The following is a 10,345-nucleotide window of genomic DNA, read 5'->3' as shown; positions in this document are numbered from 1 at the left end:
TTTAGAAGAAAAAAAGAGATCTAGTGTTGTCAGAACTGCGTGTCCGGAAAGCTCCTGTGACAAGGGAGATTGGGTGCGGGACCGGCCAATCAGAAGCCATGCTGCAGGACGTGCAGAGTGATGTCGACTAGGTCGTGTTTCGCTCCACCCCCGATGATGTCAGCGAGTTTATGGAAGTGGTGACGGGCCTCATTGCTATCATGTGGAGCACTGCTTGAACGCCGCATCGTGAACAAAGCAGCGTCATACCAACTGAGGAGGGCTGTGAAAAAGGCAAAGCGTCAGTTCAGGAAAAGGAATCTCAGTTCCAGCTGTCTGACACCGGACACTTGTGGCACGGATTGCGGACTATTACGGACTACAGAGGCTGAGCTACCACCACGGTGAGTGCTGATGCTTCTGCATTAGCCCTCTGGTTAGCACAACAGAACTGAGTTCCACCACCGGAGGTGAGCGCACACTCAGCATCTCGGAGCACCACGTGGGAAGGGCTCTAAGATGGGACAGCACCAGGAGGGCATCCCCGGACATGCTCCAAGGACCTGTCCCGACCCGCTTCCCCAGTGTTTGCCGTCGTGTTCAGCCCCCCCCCCCCCCCCCCCGGCGCGATACATTGAGATGCATCGTGGATCATTGACAGGAGAATCTTCTTCTTGTTCTTTCGGCTGCTCCCGTTAGAGGTCGCCACAGCGGATCATCTGCCTTGAATACCTTCTGTTCTGCGCATTTTCCTCCCTTACACCAACCGCCTGCATGTCCTTCCTAACCACATCCATAAACCTTTTCTTTAGCCTTCCTCTTTTCCTCTTGCCTGGCAGCTCCATCCTCAGCATCCTTCTCCCAATGTAACTGTCATCTCTCCTACACACGTGTCCAAACCATCTCAATCTCGCCTCTCTCAGCTTTTCACCGCCCTCCCTCCCATTCAGGCACATGTATTCCATCATACTCCTGCTGACTTTCATTCCTCTTCTCTCTAATGCATGCCTCCACTTCTCTAGGCTCTCCTCAACCTGCTCCCTACTCTCGCTACAGATCACAATGTCATCCACGAACATCATAGTCCACAGAGACTCCTGCCTGTTAACCTGTCCATCACCATTGCAAACAAGAAAGGGCTCAGAGCTGATCCTTGATGCAATCCCACCTCCACCTTGAGGGTCTTCATCACGCCTACTGCACACCTTACTACTGTCTGACTGCCCTCATACATATCCTGTACCACTCTTACGTACTTCTCTGCCACCCCTGACTTCCTCATGCAATACCACACTTTCTCTCTAGGCACCCTATCATACGCTTTCTCTAAATCCACAAAGACGCAGTGCAACTCCTTCTAGCCTTTCCTGTACTTTTCCATCAGAATTCCTAAAGCAAACACTGCATCTGCATCTACTCTTTCCTGGCATGAAACCATACTGCTGCTCACTGATCCCCACCTCTCCTCTTAATCCAGCCTCCACTACCCATTCCCATAGCTTCATGCTGTGGCTGATCAACTGTATTTCCCTGTAAGCTACTACAGCTCTGTACGTCTCCCTTATTCTTGAAGATGGGTACCAGTACACTTCTTCAAGAATCCTCCGGCATCCTCTCCCTTTCCAGGATGGTATTAAACAGTCTCCTTAGGAACACCACTGCCATCTCACCTAAACATTTCCATGCTTCCCCAGGTATGTCATTGCCTTTCGACTCTTCATCTTCTTTAATGCTGTTCTCATCTCATCCTTGCTAATTTGCTGCACTTCTTGATTCACTAACCCCACATCATCCACTCTCTCTCTCCCTCTCATTTTCTTCATTCATCAACTCCTCAAAGTACTCCTTCCACCTTCTTAACACACTCTCCTCACTAGTCAGCACATTTCCATCATTATCCTTCATCACCCTAACCTGCTGTACATCCTTCCCAGCTTGGTCCTTTTGTCTTGCCAATCGGTACAAGTCCTTTTCTCCTTCCTTACTGTCCAACCTCTCATACAACTCGTCGTATGCCTTTTCCTTTGCTACTTCTCCCTTCGCATTGCGCTGCATCAGCTTGTACTCCTGACTTTCTTCATCTCTCTGACTATCTCATTTCTTCTTCGCCAACCTCTTCTGCTCTATGCTCTCCTGCACTTCCTCATTCCACCACCAAGAGTCCTTGGTGGTGGCCTTCCTTCCTTTTCCTGCATGATACACCGATTACCTTCTTGGCTGTCTCTTACGAACTCTGCAGTTGTTTCCCAGTCGTCTGGTAACCATTCATTCCCACCTATTGCCTGCCTTACCTCTTCCCTAAATTGCATGCAACACTCCTTTTTCAACTTCCACCACTTTATCTTTGGCTCTTCGTTCACTCTCTTCCTCTTCTTGGTCACTAGAGTCATCCTACAGACCACCATCCGATGTTGCCTAGCAACACACCTACCACCACTTTGCAGTCACTAATCTCTTTCAGATTGCACCTCCTGCACAAGATGTAGTCCACCTGTGTGCACCTTCCTCCACTCTTGTATGTCACCCTGTGTTCCTCCCTCTTCTTGAAATACGTATTCACAACAGCCAATTCCATCCTTTTCACATTCCTCTCCTTGACACCATACCTACCCATCACCTTCTTGTCACCTATGTCTCAATTTGGTTTGTTAAATTTGTTTTTTGTGACAATTCCGGGAACTCGTACACCAGAGAAGAGCTCATGAACTTCAGGGCTACAACTCCTGTGGATTTATTTCCCACTTTCATCGGTTTCTCACTTTCTGGTCAAAGGTGCGCTCACCTTTGTGGACGCAGTGAAACGCTGGAGGAAAGTGAGACGGGCCGGTGCACTTGTGCGCCTCTGCAGAAATCGCACACCGTTACCTGGAATATTTCTCTCGAACGTGCATTCACTGGGAAACAAACTGGACGAACTTCAACTACTGTTGGGGAAGAACAGAGATTTTTCTTCATTTTCTGTTCTGTGCTTCACAGAGACTTGGCTGAGCGGAAGGATACCGGACTCTGCGCTGCAGCTGGCAGGCTTCCAACTCTTCAGAGCGGATCGGGACACAGAACTCTCCGGCAGCAAAACAAAGGGTGGACGTTTGTGTTTTTACACTAACAGTAGTTGGTGTAATGACGTGGCAGTGATCCTACAGCACTGTTCTCCTGATCTGGAATATATCTTCATTAACTGCAAACCCTTCTATTCTCCCCGGGAGTTTGTTTCATTCATACTGGTTGGTGTTTACATACCACCGCAACCCAACGTGCAGGACGCACAGTGCATGCTCGCCGACCAGATACGGTGTGTGGGACGGACAAACCCACACTCCCTAGTTAGAGACAGACAAGGCTAATATGAGTGGGATTAAAATTTCGGGACAGACAAGAAGGACGTTGGGGCAGGACCGTGACAGGTAAGACTGCAGCCAACCGCCACATCCCCACCCACATAGCTCGCACCCCACCCGTCCTGCAAGCCCGAGACCTATAGTGTGGTGTATGTACTCAGTATGGGTTTTGGCACTGGGAGAGATAGGCAAAGCGCAACCAGATCAACGCAGGGGCGCAGCAGGCAGTAGACCCGACCGCACCACAGCACGCCATCCCCACTTGGAGGCAGCCAACCTACAGGGACTAGCCACAGGCTCAGAGCAGCCCGCCATACGCCAATGCCATACCGGGCAGCTCTGCGCCCCCATGAGGCCCCCGGTCAGACTCGGTCGCCGAGCATGCAGACCACAGAACAGAGGGCGGCAGATGGCCCCCCAACCCACAGCCTGCCGCCCCAGCGACGAACACACTGCGCACCGAGAGCCCCAGAGGACAGGTACCCAGGCAGCCTGGTGCAACGACAGGAGTCCACCCCCCACCAGAAGAGGCCACATGATGAGCCCTGCGCGGAGCACACCTGGCCAGGCTCAGGCCCTCGGGTCACGGGACCAAACGGAACGCCTAACCAGCACCGGCATGACGGGCCACCCAGCCCATGGGATACAAAAGGACACGCAAGCCCTGCCACCCCTCACACAGGGCAGGTAATCCCAGTGGTACACTGACCTGCTGACCACGGGGTCAAGACCCTAACCTGCAACCCGCAACCCCCGCCAACAACCCCAGCCACAAACATGCAACCACGCCTCAAACCAACCCACCGACACCAGCTGCAGGCACTCCCCAGGAGAACTGACCACTGATTTTTCACATATATTGTACACTCACAGTAGCACTCAATACTCCAAAATAAGTCATCATAGCATCATAGAAACATACAAACAAATTGCTGCTCGGCACTGTGAACCGTCAGTGAGATACCACTTTTGTACAAGAAGTTGGCTTAATAAATACATTTGTTTGAAACAAAACAAAAATAAAAATGAAAATTTTGAAAAAAAAAAATAAATAAAAAATAAATACAAATAATAATAATAATAATAAAAAATAAATAAATAAATAAATAATAAAAATACAAAACATAGGTTAGAAATGGTTGCCTGGACCTTATTATACTTCTCGGTGGAGCAGTGTATTTAACCTGTTCAAGCTTAAGATAGGACATTACCTCCTCGACCCAGTGCCTATGAGATGGTGGCATAACTTTCTTCCCACTGAGGAGAATCAGATGTCTAGCAAGTAAGGTGGAGAATGCGATATCCTCAGCCTGATAGGTTCGGGGTTCCCTGCGGGACTACACCAAACATTGCAGTCAATGGATCAGGATCAATAATCCTGCTACACATAAATTAAAAGGTATTAAATATACCTGTCTAAAACGGGGTCAGATTGGGACATAACCAAAACATGGGATTGAGGCTAGCTGGGTCTCAACTTCCCCTTATTTATAATTTCTCATTGAAATGTTATCCCTGTGCATTTTGTAAGCTTATATCTGTTTTATCCCGTTATTGTAATGGATACTGACTGATGAAAAAAAAGAAGACTTGCTCGACTCTAATCGCAGTCGACTGACGGGTTTCCAACTGATGATTAAACTCCTCAAGTTTCACGGGGCAGCCCTACTTAAATGGTGCTATAATGATGCTTAGATGAGAATGTAGGTATCTATTTATTCATTTATTAATTTATCTATAGTTGCTGTTTGAGCTGTTAACTGTGTGTTCTATTGTGATAATCATGGTAAATAATGTATTAATCTTCCTAACATTGGTTGTGTGACATTATGTTAGTCAAATAAATGTCTCTCTCTCCCTCTTTCTCTCAAACAGCATCCAGCTTTGACTGATGGTGGAGTCCAGCAGTATCAAATACCTTTCAAAGCCCTCAGCGGGACGGAACATCGATGTGTGCTATCCACTCTGAGTACAAATCAGAAGGTGTATGTGGAAGAGGGGAATAGCTAGTAGGGGGTGGCACGGGGTTAAAACAAATTCACCTGTCGATTCACCAACGTCCCCCCTGGGCCCCAATATTACTGCACTATGCAGTGAATGCACCATATAAGTCATTGGCCAATGCTAGTGGAGGAAATGGTGAACGGAACGGTATTCTAGCAAGCCAGCTCACTATAAGCTACTTCATTGTTGAATTAAGGTAAAAATAGTACCACGATTGGAAATTCTAGCCTATGGAGTATTTTGATATAGAACTGCGTGGGAAGTTTCAACCTCCTTTGTATTTTAGTCATGTCGTTTTGAGAGCAATGGAGGTAAGAAAATATTGTATGGTAAGTCTGGTAATCAAAATGGACTTAAATTAAGGTAAAAAAAACAAAAAACTCATACAGCCAAATGTTCTACAAATCTCCATATCACTTGGATGGATTTCCCCGGTGACGATTGTTTTGGTTGTGATTGAGAGGTGGGGGACACACAATAGAGCTGTAACCATGAAACAAGAGAGGGGGAGGGGGTCCAAGGTCTTGCTGCCGCATCTCATGTCGGCCTTAAAGGCGTCATGTGTGCAGAGGGTGGGGTCTTGTCAAATCCTTGTCTCCCTGGAGATCGATAGTCGAGGTGAGTTGGTCAGCAGGTTCTTTGGATACAGTATGGATTATGCATTTTGTCATGAGACTTGCATTAAACGACGTAGAAATCTTGCTCACTTGAATAATAAATAATAAATTCCTTAAATACTGGTCATCAGTCACAACAGGGAAAATGTTGCAGAGAGACAGCAGGAATGACATCTCTTAATATAGTCTCTTTAAGTAATAACAATAGAATTTATACATTTATACCTCCTTTCCTGATAGGCAGACATATTTTCCTCTCTCCCCTTGGATGTTTTTTTGGAGGTGTAATTGATAATTAAACAGTGCTAGATGAGATACATAAGGCAAGTAAATACTTTCCAGAATAACAATGGGTGCGGAGCGATTGGAAGCAGCAACGTGGTACACCTTTAAGTGAAATAGGCCAAAACCTGCTAGGGAAGATATACTATAGTCGTCTACTGTTGTGTGTAACTGAACCAGCTAGTGTAACTGGTACAGCAGAGGTGGATGTCTATCAATGCAATCAAACTCACTCCTAAATTTCAAATCAGAGTGTTCACTCATGCTCCTATACTCAATTTAACAGTGCCGTTCCCAAGCAACCTCTCTTTCTCCGAGCAATCTCTCTTTGTCTTCCCCTCTCGCTCGCTCTTATAATTGGATCTGTGGTTGCCTCCATGTTCCCGAGACCTCAAGATATACTTATCTTGATGAGTTTGTTTGATTTTTCAAAAAAAAAAAAAAAAGACAAGACTTGGAAACAGGGCCCCTAAACACCCGGGTCTAAACCCTATTAAAAATACATGAGCCAATATGCTACTTCCCATCACCTTAAGGCCCTTGAATCATGTAGCAAAGAGGTTCGACCTGGGTTTTAAAAAAGAACCTGACACTCAAATTTACGGCGAATGTAAAAACTGGCAGGCTTATGAGTGAGAGGCTTGGTGAACGCCTAGGGAAATGAAGAGGTCACAGTCGGAAGCTAAATGTGACAGATGGTGTGGTGTCTTGGCTCGTGACAGCGATGGGAGAATCATGCTGTCATGTGTGCTCCGCAGAAGGCTTGGGCATTACCTGCAAGACTGAGTTCAGAGACTACGCTGTATTCTACATTGCTGCAGTGCTCATGTTTGCTTCCTACAACGCGTATTAAAGCTGATCAACTTAGGTTTTTTGCCTCACGCTGCATTAAGTGTTATTTCTGACGATGAAACTGAATCAGAAGACTCCCTCTGACGTGAAGTTCTGTAAAACATTCGCCCTGAGAATCGTCTCCCCAATCTACTGATAAATGTGCTTTTTGACGGCCGGTCAGAGCTAACTGGCTATTCTCCCCCCGATGCAAAACCGTGTTAAGCAGCTCAGAGCCCAACAGTACGGCTACCTCAGAGCTTGTTAACATCAAGATAGCATGAACTGGAGCTACAGCACACCCTGTACTGGAATCGCGATATTGGATGGACAAGGGTATAGAGATATTCGGAGGACTAATCGTAATACCTCTTTGCTATACAAACTAAATCAAGCACAACAGAGCTTAAAAAAATATATCAGCTTATATTGTCAAGTGAGACCTGCGAATACTGGCAGTGATCATTTAGTAATACTTCAGCATCTAAACCTAAAACTTTATGACCGGTGTCACAGCAGATTGAGCTCCCCTACCAAAATAAAGATTATGCTCCAGATGTTATTAAGCCTGTAAGGCTTTCTGAAACCAGATAGGATCAACCCGAAAGAAGTGCCTTACAGCAAAACATTTTTTAACCAACAGCTTCTACACCAGTTTGTTTCCCAACATTTGTTATAGTGGCAGACAAGGGGGAGTGGTTGAGCCACGGACTACAGGTAATGGTACCGGCTTCATCCCACCGGTGTATATAGTATATATAGTATATATAGTGTATACAGTGTATACAGTGTATATAGTGTTTATAGTATATAAAGGGTGATGCACTATGAGATGCTTGACGCTGAGACGCCGTGGTATTGTACACAGCGTACGATACAGACTGGTCAGAGAGCTGGTCGTAAGTCCGAACGGTCGTTAAACAGGTAGGTCGTTAAGGAAGGAGTACCTGTACGCTTATTTTATGTTCCCGATTTAGCCATTAAGCCTTTCTGTTAGGGCTGGATGGTATGGCCTAAAATTTACATCACGGTATAATTGAAAGCCCGAACGTTAACGGTATATTAGCTTTTCTTGAAATTTCAATACAAACGCTTCTAACTTTTTTGTCTTCCTCCATGATTTTTGATAACTGTAATTCAGTAAATTTTATAAATATTGGAAACATATTGAAATATTTTAATAATTATAACAACGATATAATAATTCAGAGTGAATGTTTCAGTTAAACTAGAGGGTTTCCTATTGTTCCCTATGGGCTAGACGGCTTTGCTGCGCCACAAACCCGCACTTTGCGCTTAAAGCCCGCACACAGCTCCGCGATGCGGAGACAGCATGTCACGTTCCCTGCAGCGCACTGTGGGTGAGTGAGAGGAGGCGGGAGCTATGTGGGTGTCCCAGCGTTTTGTGTGTCAACTGGCTGTCAGAGAGAAGAGAGAGCGGGGAAGCACAGCTGGTACAGGTATATTGATAGTGCGGAAAATGAGTAATCATTTCAAAAATTCTGAATTGATATGTATAGAAAAATCTATATTAACACCAGCCCTAGTTTAGATCTGTGAGGGCTCTACTGGTCAGCACGGTATAGTTAAAATCAATACAGTATGGTAAATTCATACTTGTGTACTTTCGATACCGTTTATACTGTCCACCACCGTTTCTGTTTTGATTTATTAATAAAGACTCACGCCATGTCAGCTACCCACTGCCAGAAAGACTCCCTCACTAAACCTATGGGTAGACTTCCACACTCCCACCGAACAGGGATGCAGGAGGGTTAGGGCACCAGATGAAAGGTGCCAGGGCACTTATTTTATGTCACATGCACTTTAGGAACTTAATGAGCTGTTGGGCGCAAATGCCACAGGGCTCCGTGCGGACCCCGCGTGAGTGACGTAGCCAAGGGAGCTGCAACAGTGGATTCAATAGGAAGCAGCATTTACTGTATACCGTGTACCGCTGCCTCCCTTGTAGACAGTCAACATTCTTGCTTTGATTCTCGAGGACATTGTCTGCACTATAATTTAAGTAAAGCGACGGTAGCAAAGCAAAGCAATGCTCATCATTTGTTTGCTTTCTGCTCGGGCTGAGGACTTGTATCGCTGATAATCACTCAGTAATTAGGCTGTAGCACACTCTGCACATAAAAAGGTGGGAAGATTTGGGAGATTTGGGAGATTTGTCTTTGAATAGCTTGGCTTGGATTGCTTATTTTTAGATGTATTGTGAGAGAAAAATGCAGATGATCAATGTTCATGCATGATATAACTCTACAACCAAGTGATGCCTAAATGCTGAGGGGCATATGTTTGTTTGGAGACTACGCCCGACTCCTCTTTATCAGATCTTCCATTCCTGCACACAACTGTTTTAGTTGTTATCTCTGTTTTTCTAGCTCGTAAAAGGACCATTTGTGTAAACACTCAATGTATGCTTTCTTTTTATGATCGTGCTTGATGTCTTTCTTTGTTAAAACAGTTCTCAGCTGTTACTGAAGGCAGCAACCTTTTCTCTGTATATAAGCTGGCTTTTTTCTTCTGTAAAACTAGACTAATCAGATCACTTTTTTGAAATAACTCTGTATCTTTCTCTATTCTGTAGAATAAAAATCTTTAATACTCTCAGATTGTTTACCTGTAGCGGGCAGATTAACTTCACCAAACACGCAGCGAGAGTTCTCCAAGAGTATCAACCCTTGTGACAATAACCTGACCTTAATGAGTGAGACAAATAATTTTGTCCATTGGATATTATCAAATAAGCCACATAGTTGGGTGAATATGTGGAGCAAAACCCCTACATTTGTGTTCATATTTTTCACATTTTTTGCCGAAAGTTAATTAAATCTACTCCATCCAGGACTGCTTATAGAGACATGCCATCCTATGTTGTTACAGGAATACATTGTTAATCAAAAACCTTTGTAAAGTCTTCCGAATTATGTATGTCTAATATATTATGCCACTCCGGAATAAAGAGGTGGAAAACTGAAAAGTAAAGAAAAAATAAAAACTACAAGAAAAAATTATTTACAGAACTTAACAGAATTTACAAAAATGAAGTGTGTTGTGATGAGAGAAGAGGTGATGCAGCTCAGCCAACACTGGGAGGATGGCTGAGGTCCAAAAGAAGGTCAAGGTATTTCTAATAACTGATGAACAGGTCAGCCACAACCTCTGCTGAGCGAGCATGTCAGAACCTTGAAAGACGATACCTTGACCCCAATGTGCCTGGATTCGCTGCTCGTAAAATAACATCTGCAGCAACGGCCAGTGGGGGAGGAAAGACAAGGTGAA

The sequence above is a fragment of the Zeus faber genome (genome assembly GCF_960531495.2).
Source record: "Zeus faber genome assembly, chromosome: 14".
In the NCBI taxonomy this organism is placed as follows: domain Eukaryota; kingdom Metazoa; phylum Chordata; class Actinopteri; order Zeiformes; family Zeidae; genus Zeus; species Zeus faber.
Note: the sequence above shows the minus strand (reverse complement) of the source record.